The sequence below is a fragment of the Saimiri boliviensis genome, chromosome 11 (assembly GCF_048565385.1).
Source record: "Saimiri boliviensis isolate mSaiBol1 chromosome 11, mSaiBol1.pri, whole genome shotgun sequence".
Taxonomy (NCBI): Eukaryota; Metazoa; Chordata; class Mammalia; order Primates; family Cebidae; genus Saimiri; species Saimiri boliviensis.
Window position 1 is genome coordinate 116,053,373 of NC_133459.1, and position 27,250 is coordinate 116,080,622.

Sequence of the window (27,250 nt, forward strand, 5' to 3'; positions counted from 1 at the left end):
GCATAGTGCTCAGTAAATGCTAATTATTTTTATTTGGTGGTAGATATTATTATTAGTACCCTCATGGAGGAGCATCTGTGGACACACATACAAATAGAGCATCCTCCAGAATATGATTCCAAGACATTTGCTCACTTTTCAAATGGCCCTAACATTTCACCACCCAGTAACTGCATTTTGAAAGACAGGCCCCTGTAGTCTTTGGAGCTATGGTATTTAGTGTGGGCAAACAGCATGGGGTGTACCGCAGACATTTTTGAAGGGTTTCTTTACCAACACCTGACCTCTGTCTGCATCCAAGGGCTATCTTTAAAGAGAAATTGAAGGCATCCACCCACAGTTTCACAGAGCTCTCTCCATGCCCTTCCCTTATCGGTCATCTCCTTAGTGAGATCAGAAGAGGCTCTGTTCCTGGCCTCTGCAGGATATTCCTGCCCTCTAATCTGTGAACTTAAATGCAATCTGGGTTAGAAGGGTCCCTGAGGGAGTCTCAAGGGAAGACAGCTGATTTACCCACTCCATACCCCTCAGTGTTGGAGAAAGACCTTCAAGAGTCAAAAGAAGATTTGAAAGTCTAGTAAGGCTCATATGTACTTGTGACATAATACAAAATATGCATTTGGTCTCTGCCCCAGTTCCTGGCACGGAGCTCCTAAAAGTCTTGTAATTTCCAGAGTAATAGCAGTGACAGGAGCATCTTTTTTTTTTTTTTTTTTTTTTTTTTTTTTTTTTTTTTTTTTTTTTATAACATTTGGTCTTGGTCCCTAGTTCCTGATGTAAGAGCTTCTAACACCCCTGGAATTTCTGGAGAAATAAGATGTTAATTTGTATGCTAATGAGTTGACTCTAGGTTGGGTGGGAGTGGAGGAGCTAGACAGCTTCAGGGTGAAGTCAGCTTGCCAGAGGAACCAAGCATGTGATTAGAGGGTTAGAACTATCAGCCTTATCCTCTGACCTCTGGGAAGAGGGGAGTTGGCGATTGAGTCGAATCACCAGTGGCTCCTGATTTCATCACTTACGCCAGTGTAATGGAACCTCCGTAAAAACCCTAAACAATGTGATTCAGAGAGCTTCCAGGTTGGTGAACACATCCACGTGCCAGGAAGGCAAATGCCCAGAGAGAACATGAAAGTATCGTGCCTCCTCCCACATACCTTGCCTTATGCATCTCTTTTATTCGGCTGCTCCTAGTGTTGTATTCTCCATAATAAATTTACCAGAGTAAGCAAAGTATTTCACTGAGTTATGAGAAGCACTATAGCAAATTTTTGAACCTGAGGAGGGGATTTTGGGAACCCCCAGTTTATAGCTGGTCAGTCAGGAATACAGGAGACCTGAGACTTGTGATTGGCATCTGAAAAGGGGGTCAGTTTTATGGGGCTGATCCCTTAATTTGTGGGGCTTGTACTAATTCCAGGTAGCTAGTATCAGAATTGAGTTAAATGGTAAGATCCCTAGTTGGTGTTTGCAGAGAATTGAAGAAGTACTCAGTTTGGAAAACCTACACGTTTCGGTGTCAGAAGTGTTAAGAGCATTCGAAAAGTAGTTTTTCTTTTGGTATCCTTACCAGCTTGTGCAGAAATTGAGGTCCTGGTGGATCCTTGACACCTGAGTAGCATCTTCAACTGTGTTTGTGTCAGTGTGTCCTGGGTTTGGAGTTTACTCTTAAATAAATCTGGCTCCTAAGCAAATTAATGCAGGAACAGAAAACCAAATACCACACGTTCTTACTTATAAATGGAAGCTAAACTTTGAGTACACAGGGACACAAAGAAGGGAACAGCAGACCTGCTCTGTTGTTCCCTGAGACCTACTTGAGGGTGGAGGTTAGGAGGAGGAAGAGGACCAGCAAACTAGCAGGTATGATACCCATTAGCTGGGTGATTAAATAATCTGTACACCAAAACCCACAACACACAATTTACCCACATAATAAATATGTACTTGTATCCCTGAACCTAAAATAAAAGTTGGAAAGAAAAATAATAAATAAACAAACAAACTAGAAATAGATAAATAAATCTGGCAAAGTTTTATGGTGTTTGTGGCAGGTGAAAATATACTTGCACCCAGCAGCATCTGCCTGAATTTTCTCTGTAAATTGCAAAGGCCCAATATTTAACACAGGTCACATTTTAGGATTAGAATTTTAATCCACTTTCAAGTTTATTCCTCGAAAAATAAAAATAAAAAAAGATCCAGAAAAGAGCTAAGAGTAGGAAGCAACCTACCTTTGTATCTTTCACTAAGGCTCATGTATTTTGATAGTTAAAAGCAAAAGCAAATGGGCCTGGTAACTGGTGGGAGGAGTGGCCAGGGAAGGTGCTCACAAAGTATGAATTGGTTAGCAGTCAGTTTAAAATGGGCACCCCACAGAGAATATAATTATAATAACGTGGATTGCTGCCTTTCTGTCTCAACATTATTATAACAAACATGTAATTGGTACTTTTCTACTTATAAAAATATCATACATACATTACTGATACCTAATATCTAACAATTCTTCAGCACTTAAAATGTACCAAGCACTGTTTTAGGTGCTTATGCTCATTTGCTCATTTAATCATTACTGACTCACAGGGCTGTATTCCAGTGCCTCCTTAGACTGCTATTTAAAACCATTCCTCACCTACCCGCTTGCTCTCCTCCATAGCACTCACCACTCTCTGACACACTATGTGTTTACTTCATTACCTGGCTGTGTCTCTCCACTAGAAAGTAAGCTCCCTGATGGTGAGAATTTGTTCTATACACAGCACTTAAAATAATGCCTGACGTATAATAAAACAAATGGCTGGTCCTTAGTAAATACTTGATTAATGATGGAAAGTACTGTTACCCCCCATTTTACAGGTGAGGAAACAGACTCTTGAGTGGTTAAGCAGCTTGCTCAGATTACAGCTAGGAAGAGGCAGAACTGTGATCCAAACCCAGACACTCCTGCTCTAGAGACACCCACAACCACAACTGTAGGCAGCCCAGGTGCACAGCATTGATCAAGAGCATTGTGTGGTAGGCACAGACCCAGGTATTTAGCTTGTAGAAAGCAGAGGAAGGGCCTGAGAAGGAGGTGGTAGGCACTGAAGATTAACGTCAGCTCTCTGACACTTGTGCTTTGGTCTGACCCTGGCTAATGGTGCTGATATCAGCCTCTAATGAATAGAGTCACACAGAAACCAACAGACATTTCTGAAGTCTTTGTGTGTGTAAAGCACTGATGTAGGTGTTAAGAAAACTATCACAAAGTACAAAAAGAGACACTTGGCATTCAAGGAGCTTATAATTGTGGAAAGCACTAGCGTATGAAAAATTAAATAGCAAAGTCAGCAGTATTAAGGGTACTATAAAGTGGCATGTGGTTAACAACCAAACCAGGGGCCCTGGGAACCAGTGCTTCACCCCTAAGGAGAGAGTAGTCGACGAAGCCTGGGTAGGCTGGGAAGTTTTGTGTGGTGTGGGGCAGCAGGGAGCAGAGCTTCCTTGGGACTGGCAGAGCCAGGGGGGCTGAAGAGGTCTAGGGGAAGGTGAACTGGGAGGATGGGAAAGCAGAGAGCTCCTTGGCAGAAACTGCTGGGGGGCAAAGTACTGCAAAGGTGCTAGGCAGGGACATGGGGGGAAAACAGAGCCAGTCAGCTGCAACCAGTCAAAGCCAGGCTGGAGAATGTCGTGTGTAGTTTGTGCATGGATGTCACCTTGAGCTGGGAAGCAACTCAGAGACTGATCAGGAAGAAGAATAGGAGTAAAATTGGAAATGCTGCCAGAGATGACATGGAAGACCACAGGGAAGGCCAGAAAAACAAATAGCTAAGGGCACGGGCTACAGAGCCCAGCCTGACTTCCAGTTCCACCTCTGCCACTTCTGCACCATATGAAAGGCCATGACACTCAACTTTCAGAGACTCATTTCCTCGTCTGTAAATGAGAGAGAAAGAAAAAATTGTTTCATGGCATGTCTGTGAGGCTAATGCAATGAGATAATGTGATAACATGTAAAATGCTTAGCACAGTGCTCAGTAAATGGTAGCTTTTAAAAACCATGGAAGTGACCCACTGGAAATGCTGGGTTCGCAGCCCCAAGAACCAGAAAGCAATGTCAGACCATGGTGCCTACTTCCCCCGTGCTGCGGGCGACCCCCTATAGCACCTGCTTTGATGGCCCCAGTGGCCCATTCCTTCCCTCATACTCGTAATTGCCTTCTCACATACAAGGCTCAATCAAACTCCTGCAGAAACACGACAGGAGGCTAAAAAGATAACATAAAGCAGAAGCTGTTACCAGAATGGTGTTGGTTGAACAGGATGTAAGGGGACCAGGGAAACAGATGGCTGAGAAGCAGATATTGTGGAACCATCCAGGAAGGTATTGCCCTTCCAAGCTCAGGACAGAGAAGCTAGTTCTATTATTATAACTTTTTGTTTGTTTGTTTTTTTAATGTACTGATTGCCTGCTTGCCCCTGAAGGCAGTTTCAGGACTTCAGCAAAATACAAGTTAGCACCTGTTTTTATAAGTATAGCTAAGATAGTTTTAGTTTCAGGGGTTTTGTTTGCTTCTGTCTTCATTTTTGTTGCATTCCTGAATATCCTGTTTCTAGCCATGGTGGTTGTTTTGACATTGTCAATCAAGAACTCAGTGGGCAATAGCTTAAATGCCTTCAATATTACCATCTGTTGCTGGTTTAAACAGAGTTTTAATTTCTTTCTTTTTTTTTTTTTTTTTTTTTTCTTTTTTTGAGATGGAGTCTAACTCTGTCACCCAGGCTGGAGTACTGTGGCGTGATCTCAGCTCACTGCAACCTCTGCCTCCTGGGTTCAAGCGGTTCTCCTGTCTCAGCCTCACAAGTAGCTGAGATTACAGGCGCCTGCCACCACGCCCAGCTAATTTTTGTATTTTTAGTTGAGATGGGGTTTCCCTGTTTTGGCCAGGCTGGTCTTAAACTGAATCTCACGATCTGCCATCCTTGGCCTCCCAAAGTGCTGTGATTCCAAGCATGAGCCACCACGCCTGGCCCAGAGTTTTAATTTCTAAAGGTTTCTTTGAATTACTCACCAATGAAAGAAAAGCTAGAAATTGCAGCATAATTTCAAAATATTGTTTGGGGTATACGGTCATGAGAAAACATAAAACTGTATTCTCCTGTGAATTCCTGAGCAAAATTATCCTACAGTGATAGAATAAACTAGTCATAGGTGGGCTTCCAGTGCAGGTAATTTATATTATATGCCTACTGTGTGCCAAGTATAGCACTAGATTCTGGGTATACAATGGTGAACAAGACAACATAGTCTTTACTCTCTTGGAATTTTCTAGTATAGTTTTCCAACTAGCAGTTGGCCTTTTGCATAGCCGGATGGTCTGCATATGCACCTCTTGTTCTTTGAGTAGTAATAGTGTGTTTGTGAATGTTCCACCCCCATTCTTCTCCAGCATCCTTTGTATGCAGAATGTACTGTACACATGGCTGAGGGATCAGGGAAGGTGTAAATCAGATCCTGTAAACCCAGCACCCATGGCAGCACTCTTCTAACCTCCTAATCAGTGTAGACAAGTGTGGTTGCTACCTAATAAACCACTGTAAAATTACATTAGAACTCCTCATTATATTTTTTGGCTCAAACATGTTCTCCTATGTCTGTTGGTGTCTAGTACATCTCCGTACAAATGTATATGGCCCTTTCCCATGTTGTGTTTCATTTTCCCTTCAGAAGAAGCCTGTGTGGTAGAATGAATCAGGTAATGGTATCTCACACATGAATGAAAAGTGGCTTCCCTCCCCATTCTCCTGGGGAGGGCTGCTTCCCCACTTTGTGAAGCCCACTCCTCACAGCCTAATCTGCAGCTCCTGCTTTACCAAGTGAGGCTCATTTTATATTCAGCATTTACTGATCACCTGCTACGTATAAGACTCTTTCCTCTGAACATGCTCCTAATTCCATTTGTTGAGTTATCAATTCCCAGGAATCCCAAGATCCCCAAATATGAAGACCCTGCAGAGAAAGACTCAAATTCGCTACTGCAGACACCTCTGTTCTGAAGAGCAAATTTGAGTAAGAAATAATTATGTTTATGCTGAGAAATGTTTCTCTTCTTTCTCTCCCCCTTGTTCTACTTATTTCTCATAGTTCCCCGTCTCTGAGCTTCTCCCTGGGGCCTACAAAATGCATCTTGCTGGAGTCCTGGGAGAGCACTGAATAAATATAAAGCGATAATGAGAAGGCTCTGGGCCACCTGGGAGATGGTAAATACAGCCAAGAGGCCCGGTAGGACCTGAATGCCTGCCCAGGGATCTCAGGTGCGGTGTAATTGTTGCTCAGCTTTTTTCTTTTACTCAATAAACTGTAGTTCGGTGGGCAAGTTGTATATTGTGCTTTCCGTATACCCCTAATGCAGTGTCTGGTGCTCCATAAATAGTTATTGAAAGAAAGAAGGCAGGCAGGTAAGGAGGAAGAAATGTGTGCGGGTGCACCTAAGCTTCTGAGGTTGACAGAAACCTAAAGTCTAGGTAAGAGCAGAGTTTGCACTTTTTCTTTTAAGACAGAATCCCTGGGTTAGTTGAGGTGAAAGCGCCGTGGATAACCTGTTTGACACCTGGTTAGTGGGAGTCAAGGGGTGCATGCACCTCCTCTGCTGGCTGCCATGCTGGAGCTGTGTTTAGTCTCAGGGGCATCATCAGCCTGGGGGCAGCTGTGTGGCTGTAACCCCAGTGGATGCCAGTGTAACTGGTACACACACCAGTGGTGACCCCCAGATGGGCCCACAGGGCAGAAACACTAAAGGCCAGGCCTCGGTCTCCCTGGGGGCTGCCTGGAGTTCCTTCACAATAGCAACAAAGGAACCTGTTGTTCATGGAAGCCTTAGGCAAGGAAGCAGCTCTGCCATGGTGGCTGTGGAGCCCAAGCCCATTGGAGATTTTGCAGGTAGTGGACATTAGTCCTGAAGAGCAGCTTTGGCACTCCAGGGACCACCAGGCCTTGCCCACCCAGAAGTCATAGCAGCCAGCATAGACTTTAGCTTAGGAATACACTGCATGACCATCTCTGTGAGACCTCTTCACCCTCAACCATCCTATGAGGGAAGCAGGACAGGGATACTACATTCCACAGATGTGGAAATTGAGGTTCAATAAGGCTAAATTACTTGCCTAAGGTCACACAACCAGTAGAGTGTCAGGGTTTTTACTCAGGACATCTGATCCCTTGTCGATCACATCAGCAGAGGCATAGCAGCTGCAATGTTGAGAATAACCAGCAGAGGACAGCCTCCACAAAGAGGCCATTTAAATGCCTTTGCAGAGATAAAAGCTAACATACCAGTATTAGGGCATATGTCGTCACGCGCTCATTCCCTGACAAGATACACCGAAAAGGATGCAACATCAATTCTATGATTTTCCTGTCCTAAAAAGCTTACCTAAACCTAATCCTGAAATGCCAGATAAACTCAAAATCAGGGACAGTCTACTAAGCAACTGGCTGGTACCCTCCAAAATTGCCAAGGTCCAAAAAGTCAAAGGCAGATTTGTTCCAGGGTAAAGGAGGGCCATGACAACTAAATGCAACTTAATGCAATAAATGTTTGATCTTTGGTTGGATCCTTGGCTGAGAAAAAAGCAATAAAAAATGTAAAGAAAGGTAAAGGACATTATTGGGACAAATGATGTAATCTGAATTTGGACTATGGTTTAGATAATAGTATTGTATCAATGTTAAGTACCCTAAAGTTGTAATCATAATATGTTTACATAAGAGAATGTCTTTGATCTCAGAAATATTAAGGGGTAAAAGGGTATAATGTCTCCAACTAGCTTTAAAAGAGTCAAGAAGGAACACAGAGAGATAGTGATAAGGCCACAAAGAAATGGAGCAAAATATAAGCAATAGGTGAATCTGGGCACAGGGCATGTGGGAGTCCCTTAATACTGTATTTATAAGTTTTCTGTAACTTTTAAATTATATCCACATTAAAAGTGGATGAGAGAGAGAGAAAGAGAAAAACCGTCCTAGGTTCTCCAAAGCTTTGGCCTTGTGGTAGCCATACCCAATTTGAGGCGGTGAAAGCTTTCTCAGTCTGGGGTGGGTAGTAGGTGGTGAGGAGAGGCCTCTTTTTAGTAAAGTGTGGCTTCAGCCCTCTGTGAACCCTTGACCTTTGCACTGGACTGGTCAGAGTAACTTCACACAGAGCTTACCTGATAATAGATTTACCTGACCTAGGAGACAGGCCTTTGCTCAAACATTTTGAGGGAGTGAATATAATTCACACCTAATTCACGCCTATAGGTGGAGGAGGAACAGTGGACTTAGCTGAATGCAGAATGGAGCTCTAGGGGTTGGGAACACAGGGAACATTCCAGGGCCTGTGAAATACAGTGGAGGGTCATCTGGAAGAGGGGTGCAGGGTGGAACCACCACCTACAGCTTTGCTGGGGCAAACCTTCCAAAAGGTAAGACTCCTGGAATCTCAATGAACAGGGGAAATATTAAGAGTAAAAAGACTGCTATGAGAGCAGCCATGAAAAAGGACACCAAGTAGAAAAAGCTGATGGGAATGATGTATTAGAACCACTTGGAGGATTATCAGAATTCTGATTTGTTTAGGCCTGGGACAGGGTGGAGAATTCATATTTCTAAAAAGCTACCTGGTGCTGTTGGTCTGGACCACACTGTGAGTTGCAGTGGTATTGCAGATGATTGTGTTCAGCCCACCCTGGAGGAGTAATGCCTGTGAGGTATATGTGAGAGTCACAATCAAAGAGGTCCAGGGTTGACCATGGGGTACCTCTAGCTGGGCAATAGGGATTAGGGACAGACAGCCTCATGAATGAAATGCCACTTAAACTGGGTTTCAGAGGAGATGGGGTAGAGGAGGGCCTTTTAGGGAAGCAAAGACTCAGAAAACAGTCCAATCCAGTATGTCATTTGGGTTCCCTGGGGAAATGATGGGCAAAAAGGCAGTTGAGGGGCCTGAGTGCCAGGTCAAGACTTTGGACCATATTTGGCAGGTGGTGCAGAGGCTATGGTGGAGACATGATCAGAGGCAGGGCTTTCAAAAGATTGACCTGGTAGAGATATGAAGGACAGATAGGAGAGGGGGAGACTGGAGGTGGCAAAACTAGACCGAAGGTCCCAGCAGTGGGCTTCCTGGGAGAGAAGGGCCTGGAGAAAGGGGATGACAAGTGTGCACAGAAAATAAGGGAGTTTAAGCATTCTAGCAGAGTGAGAAGTAGAGTTACACAAAGAATCCATTTGTTCCATTAGACTTTTGGCCCTGAGTTACCACCAAAATTGATACGAAGCATTCAAGTCTTCAAAGATGTTTTTTTAAAAAATCAGTCCATTAAATATATTTATAGAACATTTATTACTGAAAATTAAGTGTGAGCTTTCATATGAACATCTTCAGAAGTCTCCTAGGCAGCAAGTGGGCAGATGGAGACAATGATATGCTGGGAAACACTTACCAGCAGGCTGGGAGTCAGGAGAGCCCTGATTTGTAGTGAATGTCAATTTCCAGGCTATAAAATTCCCCATAATGGCCGATTTCAAGCTAACAACATGATGTCAACTAGCTTGTAAAATTCTGAAAATGTAACAGTTGGCTCTTGGGAGCCAGTACAAGCTGTTTCTAGCACACACTCCAGAATGTAGAACAAATGACAGGAAGTGGTTGGAGCCACTGTATAAGTAGTGTATAAATTTCTTTTCAGCATTGGTTTCCGGACCCAGAGAGCCAGGATTACCTGTGGAAGCAGCTCACAGGCTGGATGACTTTTTGCTCCAAGCATTGAAGCATCAGTTAACAACAGTTCTTCCCAAATAAAGGAAAATGGCAGGTAGGTTGGATTTGTTCTAGAGCCCCAAAGCCAGGAGGATTATTTTACGTAATAGAGAAGCATCAAGGAAAAGGAAGAGTCTTAAACTAAGAGGAAAGAGACCTGATGTTTGCACATATCTCTGTCTCTCCTACTTAGCAGCTGTGTGCTTAACTGCTTTGAGCCTCATCCTCTGTCTTTAAAAGCAAGGACAATACTAATAGTGTACACAGCTCCATGCAAAGCCCAGAAGGCATTCCATACCAGTCAGACTTCACAACTCACTCTTTCTTCCCTGATACAGCATTCACCCCTCGCCACTTAGGTTTATGCTGGCCCAGACCCTGTATCTGCCCTGTAGAATAGAACCCATCCTCACGTCTGAGGGATGTCCCATTCCTTCAGGGTAGATCTGGAAGCCACATTGGCCGGTCTGCTTCAGAGAAGAAGGCAAAGGGAGAGAGGCTGACTGTGTCCCCGTCAGCTTTCATGACTGTGCTTTGCTCCCTCACAAGCTGTACTTCCTGCCCTTGGATTCTAGTCTTTCTTTTTTCTGATAATTTTTTCTTTGGCTTAAAATTGGGATTCTGTTACCTGTAACCCAAAGAGCCTGAGACACCCTAATTATCTCCCTTCAAAAGTTCTAGTAGAGACAGAAGACAATGACCCAGGAATCAGATTTGGGTTTCGACCTTGGACAAGTGACTTCACCCCTCTGGGTCTTGGTTTCTCATCTGTAAGATGAACCGATGAACCAAATGAATGTAAATGAATTTTAGCACTAGTGTACTACTCTGTTCTACATAGCTTTAGCCTAATGGGAGTATATTAGAGTTAAATGCCCACTCTATTCCATTAGTCAGAAATGAATTGACTGGAATGACTAGAGAGCTTTGGATGTATTCACACAGTGCTGAGTAACTCCCTAACCAGTCACGTCTGGGCACAGGCGACAGCTTAGTTCGCCTGGTGTCTGTACAGGGTCTTGGAACTTGTGCAGGATTGTGAAAGGCTGCTGACAGTGGGTCTTGGCATGGAGAAGGATGGTGCTGCAGGGGTGTGAGGTTTTCGTGAACATTTTTGAAGCCATTAAAGTGTCCTAGTAATGTCCTAGGATTCCTGACCTGGCATCAGAGTATGCTGATGTGGGCCAGTTTCCTGTCTGAGACTTTGAGAGATGGATGGAAAGAGGTGAACATTTCATCAGTCATGACCACCTTTAGTATTCACCATGGGAGATGCTTTGCCTATGTTCAGGGAAAACTTAAGAGCTAATTGTCAAAAGTTTTTTTTTTTTTAATTGTAACAATAAAAGAATAATTGCTATGGAAGATGCATATATTTATAAACTGTAAAGAAGAAAGTGAAATAATCTGTTAACCAAAGACCCAGAGATAATTTCTAACAGCAATTTCATTTATATCCCTCAAACTCTTTCCATGCCATCAGCTTTTACACAGTCTTATAAACTGCTTGTCTTAGAAATGTTTGGGAGAGTTAAAGACCTAATAAAGGTCTTTAATGATTCAAGTTCAAATAATACCAAAGACTTTATCATGAAAAATAGGAGTCACCTGCCCCACTACACCACCCCTTAGCCTTGATATACCAAAGCAAATTTTAAGCATCTTTGTTTTGAGTTTCTTTGGTGATTACCTCCAACAGAAGATGCTACTTATTAATTTAGCAACTTTAGTGTTTTCTATTGACTTTCTACAGCCGTAGAGGAGTCAGCTACTTTTATCCCAATCCTGTCTCCTCACCCATCCTTCTAAATATAGTTAAATCACTATTCTCAGATCTTTCTCCATCTCCTCCTCAACTTCAAAGAACACAATTAAACCCTCATTTCCTGTTCCATCAAACATAGACAGTATCTCTTTACTCTTCGCTTTGTTAAAGGAACACTTGCCACCAAACCCTTTTCCTCCTGCTTCTCTCTCTTCTACCTATCAACCTCTGTCAGCCTGTTACATACTTTTACACTTGTTTTGAAATCATTTTTGAGTTGGTTATGTTTGTCTAATGTTAATTCTACAAGTTGAAGACCAGAAAATAATATTTATCTTATTTTGGCTATGGAAATATAGTTCACAGCAGATAAAGTAGTGAACTAGGATTAAATTTCTTTATGGAACCAGTATCTCTACCCAATAGAGAACACTTCTGGAACAAATTATCTTATTTTCTTTTGTTTTTAATCCCACCAATTTTCTTTATCTTATCCTCAAATCATATTTTCCATGCTTCAACAAGCTATTTTTTTTTAACTGATTCTACTTCTGTTCTTTCCAGTTCCCCTCCAAAGACAAAACTAAACTAAAAAACTCTGTAGTTCTCTTTCTTCTCTCGTTTCCTCTTCGTCTGTAACATTGTTGCCATACTGCAGCTTCTCTTCATTGCTCTCAGTGTTCAGAGGCATATTTTTCAAGTCCTCAACAGCTTCCTCTTTCTTAATTTATACATTCATTTTGCTGGAGTGTATTCTCAGGTAACGTTCTAGAAAATGCTATACAGGAGGTAGAATTCTACTTTCATATCTGAAAATGCCTTTATTCAACTTTTCACTTAATTAATAAATTGGCTGGGTATAAAATTGTAAGTCAAACACTGTATTACTCAAAATAGAATCTGTTTTTTTCTGGAATCTGTTAGCATCTACTTTTTATTCTTGGTGTTCTGAAAGTTTTCAATGGTGTATCTATGTGTGGGTCTTCTTGGTTCATTTGTCCGGGGCATTCCTTGGGCCTGTTGGACTCTGGAAACAATACCCCAAAATATGGCACTTTAACATGCTGAACTAATGAAGCCTACTCAAGATCTCTCTCTGATCTTCCCTACCTCCCTTTCTCTCTGATCCTCTTTCTGAATGTACAGCGAGGGACTCTCTCTGCAATTTTTTCTTTTTTCCTCTCTCTCTCTCTCTCTCTCTTTTTTTTTTTTTTTTTTTTTTTGAGAGGAAGTTTTGCTCTGTCACCCAGACTGGAGTGCAGCAGTGCAATCTCAGCTCACTGCAACCTCTGCCTCCCCAAACCTCCCACCTCAGACCCCCACCCTCACCACAAGTAGCTGAGACTACAGGTCTGTACCACCACACCTGGCTAATTTTTGTATTTTTTGTAGAGACAGGGTTTTGCCATGTTGCCAAGGCTGACCTGGAACTCCTGGGGTCAAGCAGTCCTTCTGCCTCTGGCTTCCAAAGTGTTGAGATTAAAGGTGTGAGCCACCATGCTGGGCCTGGAATTTTCTTAGTTGACCCAGAAAACTTCTTTCCAAAAGAAGCGCAGTTGTCTTAAGACTCCTTCCTTAGGAATCTCACCAACTAACCAAGAAAGATTAATCACTGGGGAGGAGAGACAGGGAGCCATCACCACACCCACACAGACTATTAATTTATTCTTCTGAGAGTAGCAAGAAGAGATTACCTGGTTGACTTAATCTGCATAATAAGACAACTTTTGTTCACAGTGGAGTTCTACCTCTAGCCTTCCACCACCTACCCTAGAGCTCGGAGAAACTTTTTCCCAGGCCATTCTTGTTTGTGCTCATTTATTTCCCCTGAAAATCATTTATTCCCACACCTATCATTCTCCATCTCCCCTTCCTCTATGAAGAAGAATATAAAACCCTCATTGGGTTATTGAGTAATCATTCTCATGGGATTTCCCTGTGCTTAGGCATGTTAAATAATTTTTCCCCCTCAGTTATCCTTGTTTTGATGTTAAATAAATTTTGTATGTCGTTTTCTCCTATTAATCTGTCTTTTTTTCAGTTTATTTTCAGTGAACCTTCAATGGATGGAGAGGAGGCCTTCCCCCACCCCTACAGGCCATATCAATCAAAGACACATGTCCTTTCTTCGTTTTAGAAAATTCTAGCTGGGCACAGTGGCTCACACCTATAATCCCAACACTTTGGGAGGCCGAGATGGGTGGATCACAAGGTCAGCAGTTTGAGACCAGCCAACATGGTGAAACCCCGTCTCTACTAACATTACAAAAATTAGCTGGGCATAGACGCAGGCGCCTGTAGTCCTAGCTACTCAGGAAGCTGAGGCAGGAGAATCACTTGAACCAGGGAGGCAGAGGTTGCAGTAAGCTGAGATCACGCCACTATACGCCAGCCTGGGTGATAGAGCAAGACTCTGTCTCAAAAAAAAAAAAAAGAGAAAAAAAAAAGAAAAGAAAATTCTACAACTCTTTTTCTTCTTTCGAGATAAGATCTCACCTTGTCACCCAGGCTAGAGTGCAGTGGCATGATCTCAGCTCACTGTAGCCTTGATCTCCTGGGCTCAAGCAATCCTCCCACCTCAGCCCCTCAAGTAGCTGGGACTACAGGTGTACACTACCCTGCCAGCTAATTTTTGTAGAGATAGAGTTTTGCCATGTTGCCAAGGCTGTTCTTGAACTCCTGAGCTCAGATCTGCCCACCTTGGCCTCCCAAAGTGCTGGGATTACAGGTGTGAGCTGCCATGCACAGCCTTCTACTATTCTTTTAAAACTTCTGTTGAGTTTCAGAAAATGATAACCCAAAATATAATACTTTGACATGATGAGTGCTTTGAATTAAGGAAAATTGAAAGGGCTAAACAATGAGCTGCAGAATCAAGGTCTCTTTCTGACCTTCCTCCAGCCCCATCTTTCTGATCTTTCTGGAAACACTGGGATGGGCTCTCTCTAGAATTTCCTTTATCTTACTAAAAAAAAAAAAAAAAAAAAGTCTGAAGGAAATGTAATTATCTTAAAACTCCCTCCTAGGAATCTCATCAAATAACCAGGGAAGATTAACCACTAAAAGTTGTTACCACACCCGGACAGAGTTTTCATCTGTTCTTCCGAGGGCAGTTCCAAGACATTACCTAAGAAACTTTATCTGCATAAGACGACCTTTGTTCTTGCATAGTTTCACTCCTCGCCTTCCATGTTAGTCCCTTCTAGCTTTCAAAGATAATCATTTATAAAATAATGTCTGCCTTGCAAATTCATATATCACTCCCTTATGAAGAGAATATTCAAGCCTTAACCATCTGTCTTCTCTTTGAGTCTCATATTTTGTGTATGGCTCCTATGTTTATGCACATTAAAGGAATTTCTATGTATTTTTCTCATATTAATCTGTCCATGGTTAGATCATTCCAGCAAACTTTCAGAGTTGGTAGAAGGCAAAGTATTTCCTCTTCAACACGATGTTTTCTTTCTCTTGTTTTAATGTTTTTCTCTTTTTGGAATTCCTGTCTTTTAGATCTCAAATCTTTATATCACCACTTTAGACCTTTTGTCTTTTTTTTTTTTTAATCACATTTTACATTTCTTTTCAAATCTATACTTGGGAGATTTCTTCGACTTCATTATTTAACCTCATCATTATTTTGGAAACCATATTTTTAATTTCTAAAGCTCTTTCTTGTTCTCTGATTGTTTCTTTTTCAGAACATCCTCTTCTTGTTTTGTCACTGTGACATGTTATCCTTAGTTTTCTCTGAGATTTTTAGAAGTTGTTGTTCATTTGTTCAATCCTTTTTTCCCTCATGAATTATCTTTGTTTCCTCTAAAATTGTGTTTGTCTGTTGGTTTATTTTTCCTTTTTCCTATTGCAGACTTTCCTCTCATGTCTGTTTACTCATGGCTTTTCATTTCTGTTTAAGACTGAGGAAATAAGGATGCTAATAGAAAATCTTAAGAACCTAGAGAGAGCTTGTCCACTGTCAGGGAATGTCAATAATAAGTCATTCTTTTTGTTGAAAGTCCTTAAAGGCAGGAATGCAGAGGGCTTCACTCTGGACTTCCAAATCCCATATTGGCTGCCCTAGTTCTCCACAGGCAGTCTATATAGTCTCTTCAGAGACACACTCTCAGTGTTTTACCTAGAGGAGGTGATTGACACCTGTCTATACAAGCACGGGTGTCAACTGTTGCACATACAGAACTTTAATGGGTTTCAGCCCCATTTTCCATTCCTGCTATCTAAGATCCCTTTCGTTTCCAGACTAAGATCACCTCTCACGTTCTGTGGAGAGACCTTGAGCTCTTAGCTGCAGCTCACTCCACCCTGCTGTATTAGCCAATATTCATGCAGCTATTTCTGTTTCCAAGAAATTTGTTGAAATCTCTGTCTGCTGAAAGCAGATGCCTGTGTTCTTCTTTGTTGTAGTCTTATGCCGTTTTAATTCCTGAGCTAGAGGATTCCTGAACTTAAATTGCCATATGGTACTCTATAATAAGGTTGTATGTTAAATTGTAGCAAACGTTTACACAATGTTATGATGAAGATCCTGATGGCTAAATCATTACACACATCCATGACTTTTTATTTAGAATAAATTGTGAGAAAAAAATTGCTGCGTTAAAATGGAAGCAGTTGTGTTTTAAAATAAATTAAACATGCATTTACCTTTAAGGTCCAGAAATCCCAGTCACAGGTATATACCAAGATAAATGAAGCATAATTCCACACAGAGACTTGTACACAAGTGTTCATAACAAGTTTATTTTGTGCATGATGGCTGAAGACTGGTAACAACTCATATGTTCATCAACTGATGAAGGGATAAACAAATTGTTAAACAGTGGTTCCTCCTTATCCACAGTTTTACTTTCTTCAGTTCCAGTTGCCTGCAGTCAACTTTGGTCCAAAAATATTAAGTGGAAAATTCCAGAAATAAACAGTGTCCAAGTTTAAATTGCATCCTGTTCTGAGTAGTGTGATAAAATCTTATGCTGGCTGACTCTGTCCTGCCCAGGATGTGAATAATTTCTTTGTCCAGCGCAGGCATATTATATACACTGCCTGTCTGTTAGTCACTTAATAACCATCTTGGTTATCAGATTGGCCCTCACAGTATCACAGTATTTGTGTTTAAGGAATCCCTATTTTACTTAATACTGCCCTGAAAGTGCAAGAGTAGTGATGATGGCATATTGTTATAATTGTTCTATTTTATTGTAGTTATTGTTGTTAATCTCTTACTGTGCCTAGTTTGTAAATTAAACTTTATCATAGGTATATATAATACCTATCTCAGAAAAAGAAAAATTTGAATTTTAGAAGAGGTCCAAAATGGCTGTGGATTAGGCATATGGATAATAGAAGATAGGCCTATGAATTAAAGCCGAACTGTCACCTGTGATTCTGGAGTTTGCCAAAATTTAAGACAAAAGAATTTTAAATATATTTGAAATAGAGACGAGGTCTCACTATGTTGTCCAAGCTGGTCTCAAATTCCTGGCCTTAAGCCATCCTCCCACCTCAGCCTCCCAAAGTGCTGGGATTATAGGCATGAGCTGCCACTCCCAGCCTTCAGTTATTTCACTGACATGTACTTATGGCCACCTTGCCTATCATCAAATGCTAAAGCACAGAGGCAGGATAGGATCAATCATCCCTCTCCAGAACCTAAGATGCCTACATATGCATCAAACCTTTACCCTATACACATCAATAGCATATTATAAGAATGACATCTTTGCTTCACTGCTCCCTCTTTTCATTTCCTATGTTGCAAAACATATAAATACTGTGCCTCCTGTACCCATTTGGGGATGCCCTCTCTATGTGCCCTGAGTTTGTGTTTTCAATCTATAGTCCTTAAACTTGGCTCACTGTAAAATTAACTTTGATTTTTTTAAGTCCATAGTGCCAGTTATTTTAACATTTTGTGTCCACAGATGGCATTATTGGCAGGATTCTAACAGAATCCGTGGACACTCTGGACTCATTCTCTGGGACTCAGCACTTAATACCAGAATGAACCCGTTGTGTTTGGACTGACTCTGGAGGAACCACTGAGCATACAGGGTGAGTTGCCTGGAATCTGAACCTCTCTCTTTTTTTGGTAGAGGTCTATTTCACTTTATTCTGAAATATTTCCAGAATCACTAAAAGGAGAAGTAAATCCTGGATTTGCTAAATTCTTCCTGTGCTTGTTACTATTATTCTCAATTGCTAGGAAGGAAGAAAGGAAAAAGTTAGGTCAACTAAGCATTGCTGCAGGTTAGAGTGGCAGTTTCTTTGATCAGCTGAGTGTTTTCAAAACTTTTTTGTCTGGTCCAACCCTTTACATTGTATATGTGAACAACTGAGACAAAATTGCTCTTAAGATATGGGCCACTTTCTTCCTCCAGCCTGAATCTCGGGTATTCCTAGGTGGCTAAAAATCTTGTGGAGATATTGCAGGAAATCCCTCATGACATGTAGTAGTCCCAAGGAGCTTGACTATCAACAGAAGAACACATAAATTGCAATAGATCCTCCAGGGGATGCTCATAATAAAGGTTAGTCATCTCATGTTTGAAGCACCTCACTGCTTCAGCAGGTGCACATCTCCCAAGATGGAGAGGATTAACTCCAGGATAAGAGCCTGAGGAGTGAAGTTCATAAGCAGCACATTTTTGACCCTGAACACGATTAGTTTGTTGCAGACAAGGGAGAAGCGGGGAGTCTCTTTATGTGGACAATTGGAAGAAGCTGGCTCAAAAATTAAACAAAAATAATGGGATAGTTATTTCCAGGGGTATTTAGAAACTTCTAAAAAAGGAATTCATAAAATTGCTTCCATTCAAGAGGTGAGCCGCAAGATCTTGGAAACTGTTTCTCTACTGCAAAAATTGTCTGAAGTTTCCACTGTCTCATCTCCTCCTCAGACCAATCTTCTGATCCTCTAGAACTCTCTTATTCTTTGCTTTCAAAACTGCTCCCTCTTCCACCACCCACAGAAGTTTTGACACCATATATTAAAGAAAAGCCTGACCCACAGGGAAAACCTTCAGTGGCCCATACTTCCTGGACCAAGGCAGAACTTAGAGCTCTTACTAAGAAATTTCCAGATCCCACCCAGAATACTATTGGTTTTACTAAGGAGTTTAGTCTAGCTGTAAGAAATTATGAATCTTGGCCATTTAGCTCTGTGTCAGTTGGTTCACATGTTAGTATCTAAAAGAAAAGCAAGGGAATGGGTGTCAAAGGCTGACTGGAAAGATCCATGAAACAATTTTCTTTTAAAGTTAAGATCTCACTTGCTGCCCAGGCTGGAGTGCAGTGGTGTGAGTGTGATTACGAATCACCAATCTTGAACTCCTGGGTTCAAATGGTCCTCCCACCTCAGCCTCTCGAGTACCTGGGACTACAGGCATACACACCAGGCATGCACACCTGGCTAGTTTTTTAAAATTTTAAACATTGTTTGTAGACACGAGGTTCTACTATGTTGCCTAGGCTGGTCTCTAACTCTTGGCCTCAAGTGATTCTCCTGCATTGGCCTCCCAAGTCACTGGGATTACAGGCATGAGCCACCACACCCGGCCTGAGAAACTATCTTCTTAAATGAACAGCTGCTGATGAAGCAAAAGCTTGAGAACTGACAAACCATTTAGCCTAAGCAATTCCCCTGATATCCTAAGACCATTGACTGGTCTAAAGTCTGGCAATGTAAGCAAAAACCAAACAAGATCGAGCTGGACTACTTTGAAAGATTCAAAAAGGTTATTAGACAATATTTGGGAATGAATGAAGAAAATCTAAGGAATCATCCAAATGATTCTATTTTAAATTTACCTTCATTAAGGGATTGGATGAGCCATTGGCCATGGTGGTCAAAATACATCAAATAAATTGGGATTCTAGGCAGAGGCGGGCGAATCAGGAGGTCAAGAGATCAAGACCACCTGGCCAACGTGGTGAAACTCCGTCTCTACTAAAAATACAAAAATTAGCTGGGCTTGGTGGTGTGCGCCTATAGTCCCAGCTACTTGGGAGGCTGAGGCAGGAGAATTGCTTGAACCCGGGAGGCGGAGGTTGCAGTGAGCTGAGATCCCACCACTGCACTCCAGCCTGGTGCCTGGTGACAGAGCAAGACTCTGTCTCAAAAAAAATGAATAATAAATTGGGATTCTGTGCCTACTTCAGAACTAGTGAAACTGGATGATTAATTGGCCAGTTATACAGAAGAAAAACAACGAAGCCACTAAAATCATGAATTTACAGATTCAGCAACTTGCTGCTCAGTTCACCTGATCTAAACAGAGGCCTTGCTTTCAAAAGAAGATTCAGAAACATCTAAAGATGTTTGTTGTTATTACAAGAAAACAGGACATCTAAAGAAAAATTGCAGAATACTGAAATGGTACAGAAACCAAAGAAAGAAAAGGCAAAGAGGGATAGGTACTCCGAGGGAATCAAGAGGGCTTTCCCCTTCTTTTGCAATACTCTGTGGGAAGTGGAGCTATGTATATACAAATGGAGAACAAACTAAAGTATTAGTTGACATGGGAGCTACCCTCCTGTTCTCAACCCTACGTTTTTAAAGAATGTTCTTCCTCAGAGTAATCAAGCAGTTAAAATGGTAGGGATATCTACTCAACCGGTGACTATATACAAATCAGAACCTTTGCCTTTCCAACAGGGAAATTTAGATGGACATCCTTCTTTTCTTTTGGAGGCTTCCACACTGATACATCTTATAGGAGGAGATTTTTTTGAAACTTTATAATGCTCATGTTTCCTTTTTCAAAAAGAAGAAAAATGTTTTAAAAAAATAACTGAAAGAGGATTAACTCAAAACGATAAATCAGAAAATTCAGAACAGATAATAATCCAAATTCAATCATCAAGTATTAAGACCAAAACAAAAAAAAAGAACTTGAGACTTTATTTATTATTTATTTATTTATTTTGAGACAGAGTCTCACTCTGTCGCCCAGGCTGAAGTGCAGTGGCCTGATTTCATCTCACTGCAACCTCTCCCTCCCGGGTTTAAGCAATTCTCCTCCTTCAGCCTCCCAAGTACCTGGGATTATGGGCACAGAACACCAAGCCCAGCTAATTTTTTTATATTTTTAGTAGAGTTGGGATTTCAACATGTTGGCCAGGCTGGTTTCGAACTCCTGACCCCAAGGGATCCACACCCTCTTGGCCTCTCAAAGTGCTAGGATTACAGGTGTGAGCCACTGCACTTGGCCAACTTCATGCTTCATTAAGTCAAATCTCTAATTATTATTATTATTATTATTATTATTTTTTGAGACGGAGTTTCGCTCTTGTTACCCAGGCTGGAGTGCAATGGCGCGATCTCGGCTCACCACAACCTCCGCCTCCTGGGCTCAGGCAATTCTCCTGCCTCAGCCTCCTGAGTATCTGGGATTACAGGCACACGCCACCACACCCAGCTAGTTTTTTGTATTTTTAGTAGAGACGGGGTTTCACCGTGTTGACCAGGATGGTCTCGATCTCTCGACCTCGTGATCCACCCACCTCGGCCTCCCAAAGTGCTGGGATTACAAGCTTGAGCCACTGCGCCCGGCCCAAATCTCTAATTATTTACTGTCTGAATCATCCACCAATGTCATAAAAATTTTAACAGCACCCCTATATGGATATGAATGGATCCAAAGAAACCACTTCCAAATATTAAACAATAGCCATCAAAACAGGAAGCTATAACAGGAATAAAATCAATAATCAAATATTTTGTTGATAAAGGATGGATTATCTCTTCCACCAGTCCTTGTAATACTCCCATCCTCCCAGTATGAAAACCTAATGGGAAAGGATGGAGATTTGTACAAGATTGGAGAACCATTAGCAAGATTGTGATTCCCCATCTTTCAGTAGTCCCAAATCCCCACACATTCCTTTATTTAATATACCAGTAAGCAGTGAATTTCACTAACTGACTGATGCAGTGCTTTTTGTTTGTTAGCATACCAGTAAACCTTAACAGTCAATGTTTGTTTGCCTTTACCTGGGACAGCTGTCAATATACCTGGACTGTTATGCCTCAAGGTTATGCTGAAAGCCCAACATATTTTTCAAAATATTAAGGGCTGAGATGGCTGAGCTAAATTTTGAGGAAAATTCCACTCTACTTCAGAATGTGGATGATCTCCTATTATGCTTTTCCATTCTACATGATTGTAAAAATGACACCCTGTAGTTGCTGGAACAATGAGCTAAAACAAGGCATAAGTTATCTAAAGAAAAACTCCAGTTTTGCTTAACAGAAATAAAACATTTTGGACATTTAATTTCTAAGGGGAAAATAAATATAAATCCAGATCAAGTAACTGGAATTCTTGCATACCTAACTCCAAAGACTGAAAGACAGCTTAGGAGTGTTTTAGGCTTAGCTGGCTACTGTTACAGTTGGATACCCAATGTTTCTCTCATGGAACAGCCTTCATATGCATTGTTGAAAGATCATCCTGATCCCATACATTGGATATCATAAGAACAAATAACTATTCAATAAATGAAGGAAAATCTTACAAAGGCCCCTGCTTTGACCCATCCAAATTATCAGCTACCATTTTTCCTTTTTGTTTATGGAAGCCATGGCATCATCCTGGGTTTCCAACCCCAAAACACAGAGGAAAATGTAGACTTATTGGCTATTACAATCAGCAATAGACTCTATAGCTCAGGGGCTTCCCTTGTTGGAGGGCCATTTCAGGCATTATCATGTTTCTCAAGGCTACTCAAGAAACTGTAATGGAGGCTCCCTTGCCTATATATGTACTTCATTCTGCAGAAGCTTTTTTGAATTCACATCATACACAACATTTTTCTGTCAACTGATTGGCTTTATTACAGTATATTTTCACCCTCTGCTCCACACATTACCCTCTCTTGCTGTAATACTCTTAATCTCACAAGTTACTTCTTGAAGCAACTGAGGAGATACCTCATGACTTTATAGAACAGCATACACTCTGTATGCTGTATTGTTCTGTTGCTAATAGAACACCTTTTGATGCACAGTCAGAATTTACAGGAGATACCACTGCAAAATGCTGATATTACCTAGTTCACAGATGGATCATATCTAAAGGATAAATTTGAAAAACACCAAACAGGCTATGTCATTGTGTCTCATGTAGACATCGTAGAGAGAAATTTCTTGCCTAAAGTAAAATCAGCACAGTTGGATGGATTAATAGTACTTACCACAGCTTGTCTAACTGGCCAAAAATCAAGTAACTAATATTTATAGTGACAGCCATTACACTTTTGGTGCAGCTCATGTCTTTGGAATGTTATAGAAACAGCGAGGCTATTTAACCTCCTCTGGACATCCTATTAAACATGGCTCTCAAGTTTCTGATCTTCTGGAAGCCATCCAATTACCAAAAAAAAAAAAAAAAAGAAAAGAAAAGAAAAAATGGCTATTGTTAAGAGTCCTGGACATTCCAAACACGACTCCCTGGAGTAAAGGAAATCATTTTGCTGATGCTGAGCAAAAAAAGACTACTTAATGCTAATATCAAATGAAACTGTAGAGATGGCCATGTTTAAAGTGAAGGAGCTCAAGAAAAGGTTCCAAAGAAGAAAAAGCAAATATGACTAACTAAGGGAGAATGCTTTTCCCCTGACTTGCAAAACATAATATAGACCCAGTGACAGAAAAGCAAATCCCTATTTTGCGTTTGGGATATCAATTTCCTATATTACAACATGTCCATGAGTTCATTCACTGGGGACCTGAGAAAATTGCATGGGGTAAACACTGTTACTGGAAACCCTCACCTACAGTAGTTCATAAGGTTTATGCTAAATGTCCAATTTGTCCTATATATAATCCAGGAAAGCCTCTTCTGAATCTCAAGGGCATTTCCCTTTGCCCACCGAACCTTTCAATATTTGACAAATGAATTTTATCTACTTACCTCCAGCACAGGGTTACAAATATGTATTGGTTATAATTTACATGTTCTCTCATTGGGTTGAAGAATTTTCTTGAGAAAAAGCCACAGTTAAGCAGTAGGAAAATGTTTGATGGAATGGATAATTTCCTTTTGAGGAATTCTTTCCAAATTACGTAGTAATGGAGAACTCTTTTCAGTTAATAGATAATTCACTCAATGTGTCATGTGGCCTATTTTCCAATATTCTTATTGTATTCCCAGTCTTCTGATTGGTGGAATGGACATATCAAAAATAAAACCCAGCTGGAAAATTATTGAAAGCTTTTCCTATTAATTGGCTCAAGCCTCTTCCATTGGCTTTGCTTAACCTAAGAGCAGCTCCTTCTGGAATAGTACCTCAGTTATCCCATGAGATAATTACAGGTTGACCTATGAAAGTGAATGGCAGTTTATATGAACCAACTTTATTGAAAGGAAGTATACTTCATTATTGACTTAAATAAACTTCTTTCTAAAAAACTAAATTGTAAAAAGAGCCTTAAATGCAATAGGGGCAGGACTTGGGACATTAAGACAAGTTGAGAATGTATTTAATGAAAAAAGACGTTTACAAGAAAAATTGATACTTAACAAAGTAATTAGAATAAAAAGAAAACTTCTTTCAGAAGGAAAGTGAGGGTTGAGAAACTGCATGGAAAGATAATGATGCTATTGCTAAATGGATAAATCAAACTGCCCAGCTAATGAGGGACTGTGCCAAAGCCCAACAATCAGAAAAAGCATGGGTTCAAATTCAGCAGGGTTATTGACCATGCAATCCAGATGGAAGCAGAAATGACCTCTAAAACCTGGCCAGTAATTTTGGATGCAGAAGCACAAGGTATACTTTTATGGAAAACACATCGGCCCTCTTCTTCCTGGAAAATTCCTAACAGGGTACATAGCCTGTACTCTTACAGCTTCAGCAACCCACATATACAGTAACCAGAAATATAATGCAGTACAGCTAGTAGAAATAGGGATCATTTTAAATAATACCCTTGTTTTCCCAATGGGCAGTTGATGGGACCATACTAAATAATAACGTTTGGAATCCAATTTCAGTTTTAGATTGTAAATGAATTCAGGAAGAATGGTACTGTCCCCAAAACATCTGGAAACCTGAAATCATGGAAACATGGTTCCTAATTTCTACCCCTATTCAAAATAATATATAGGAAAGGGACATTTTTGTTTGGAAGTGACGACAAATAAGTCTGTAAGTGCTTTAGATCTTAATTGAAAGCAACAGTATTTGATTTAAATTATTCTGCCATTTAGTGCACTACTGGATTCATAGGAAAGCTAGCTTTAGATATAATAATGAGGACACTGATAATCAAATATTTTGGGAATTGGAACTCAACCCTATTCAAGTTGTACTCCCAGCAGAAAATGAATGGTAAGTTAAGTAATTAGATATTATAAATGATTATTTAATTACAGTTCTGGATAAATACACTCAAATATACCAAAAATTGCATGTAAAAGCAAAGGGAGAAGGATGATTATTTGATTAAGCACAAACTATCAAAATGTATGTTCAGAGTTCTTTTCTATATCTTATTTCTTTTCTTCATTGTTTTTAGCTAAATGAACCTCTCAGTTGTTCACTATTATTTTTCTAATATTTCTGTTACAAATGTTACAAATGCTACAGAAACTGCTAATGTCATAGAAAGAGTAGAATTCCAGCTAAAATTATGTTACTTCATCAATTTGAACTAACAGCCATAGAATGTAAGTAAAGGCAGTCTTCTATGGCCCATTTTGTCCAAAACACTTTCTCCTCTACTCTGACCAAGTGGGGAAGGGCTTCCCATTAACTTTTGTTTAGCTCTAAAGTCCCAAGGCTTAGAAAAGATATCAAGCTGGATATTCCTCCACCTGACTCCTCAAGTCCCCTACCAGAATGACTGACCATGCAATGCATCATTGCCTCTAAAGAATCTCTCCTAAGGAAGTAATCCTTATTACAATCCTGATCTTGTTTTTGCCCTATGCTAATGAGAATACATTAGCATAAAACAAGGGACTTTGGCATTCCAGAAGGAAAAATAGGAGCCTCCGCATCTTCACTGGAAAACCAGAGGATAGCACTTCATGTAGGGGTGAACAATAGCATGAGGACATTACAGAATTCTGATTCGATCCCATATGTTCTCTCATTCTAAACAAATGGGACCTAGGCTTTTCACATTTCTTTCTTTCTTTCTTTTTTTAAAGATGGAGTCTCACTCTGTTGCCCAGGCTGGAGTACAATGATGTGATCTCTGCTCACTGTAACCTCCGCCTCCCGAGCGCAAGCGATTTTCCTGCCTCAGCCTCCTGAGTAGCTAGGATTATAGGCACGTGCCACTACACCTGGCTAATTTTTATATTTTGGGTAGAGACGGGGTTTCATCGTGTTGGTCAGGCTGATCTTGTACTTCTGACCTCGTGATCTGCCTGCCTTGGTCTCCCAGAGTGCTGGGATTAGAGGCATGAGCCATGCACCTGGCCAAATTTCTTATTATTTGGTCTTCAAAGCCCTCCTTTGGAGGGTTCTGACCAAAAGTGAGGAATTGTCAGCAAAAGTAAAATTTGAAAGGAAAAAAATCTGTAAGAGGCCCAATGTAGGTTTGACATACAGGTAATAGAAACTAGGCCTGTGAGCTAAACTGAACTCTCACCTGTGAGGCTGCAGTTTGTCGAATATTTCACTGACATGTATTGATTGCAACCTTGCCTATCAGATGAAACATGAAGGCAGTATAGGATCAATCATCCCTCTCCAAATCCTAAGACACCCATGTACTCCTTAAACTTTTACTCTATATCCATCAGTTACATGTTTGCTTTGTCTTATGTATAATGTCACTAAGCACCAATCAGAATAGTCAGAATATCTTCTTTCAGAGATACAATTTGTAATATATGTATATATACATGAAACTTAATATACAATATGTAACTATATGTAAGATACATTTGCAAATGATGGCTTCACTGCCCCATTTCTCATTTTCTATGACACAAAATGTGTAAATACTGTGCCTCATGTAACACACTTTAGGATGCATTCTCAGTTTGTACTGTCTGTATTTGTGGGCTATAATCCTTGAACTTGGCTTAGAATAAAATTAACTTTGGTTTTTAAAGTCTATGGTGGCTACCATTTTAACCTTTTGAGTCAACACCTGTGGTATATATAGATACATAGTATCTATGGTGAAAAACATACTATATATAGGTCTCAATACTGTCCTCAGTTTCAGGCATCCACGCTTGGAATGCTTTCCCCCATAGGTAAGAGAGGACTACTGTATATTTAGACAATAGAATGCTGTTCATAAGTAAAAGAGAACAAATTATTGATACCATAGCAACATGAATGAATCTCAGAAATGTGTTGAAAGAAGCTAGACACTAAAATGACTATAATGTATAGTTCTAATTTATATGAAATCTAAAGTAGGCAAAAATAATCTATAGTGACAAAAAGCAGTGTAATGGTTATCTGGGGCAGGGATGAGGGCCAAGAAATCTTTTGGAGGTGATGTAAATGTTCTATATCCTGATTGAAATGGTGTTTATAATGGTATATTTGTCAAAACTCATCAAAGTAAATAGGTACATTTTTGTATGTAAATTATATCTCCATAAAGATAGAAATATTATGGAGAATATTATGTTTGTATTTTAAAATTATCTTTACAATGTTTTCTTATTACATTTCTTATTACAAATTTTCTTAATACGTTTTCACCAAAAAAATAAAAGCAAGA

The 27,250-nt window shown here is 40.4% G+C and overlaps 1 protein-coding gene across 5 annotated transcripts in view; it reads left to right on the forward strand.

Moving 5' to 3' along the window:
• BCAR3 (BCAR3 adaptor protein, NSP family member) overlaps positions 1 to 27,250 on the forward strand; it is a 284,505-nt gene that overhangs the window by 9,946 nt on the left and 247,309 nt on the right. For 3 of the 5 annotated variants that reach the window (XM_010343843.3, XM_039460808.2, XM_074381404.1), the window contains exons 5-7: positions 6,125 to 6,294; positions 9,706 to 9,831; positions 17,475 to 17,604. The gene's annotated coding sequence lies outside the window, so the exon portion shown is untranslated. The remainder of the gene's footprint in view (positions 1 to 6,124; positions 6,295 to 9,705; positions 9,832 to 17,474; positions 17,605 to 27,250) is intronic. The other 2 variants (XM_074381403.1, XM_074381402.1) reach the window with 1 other exon arrangement.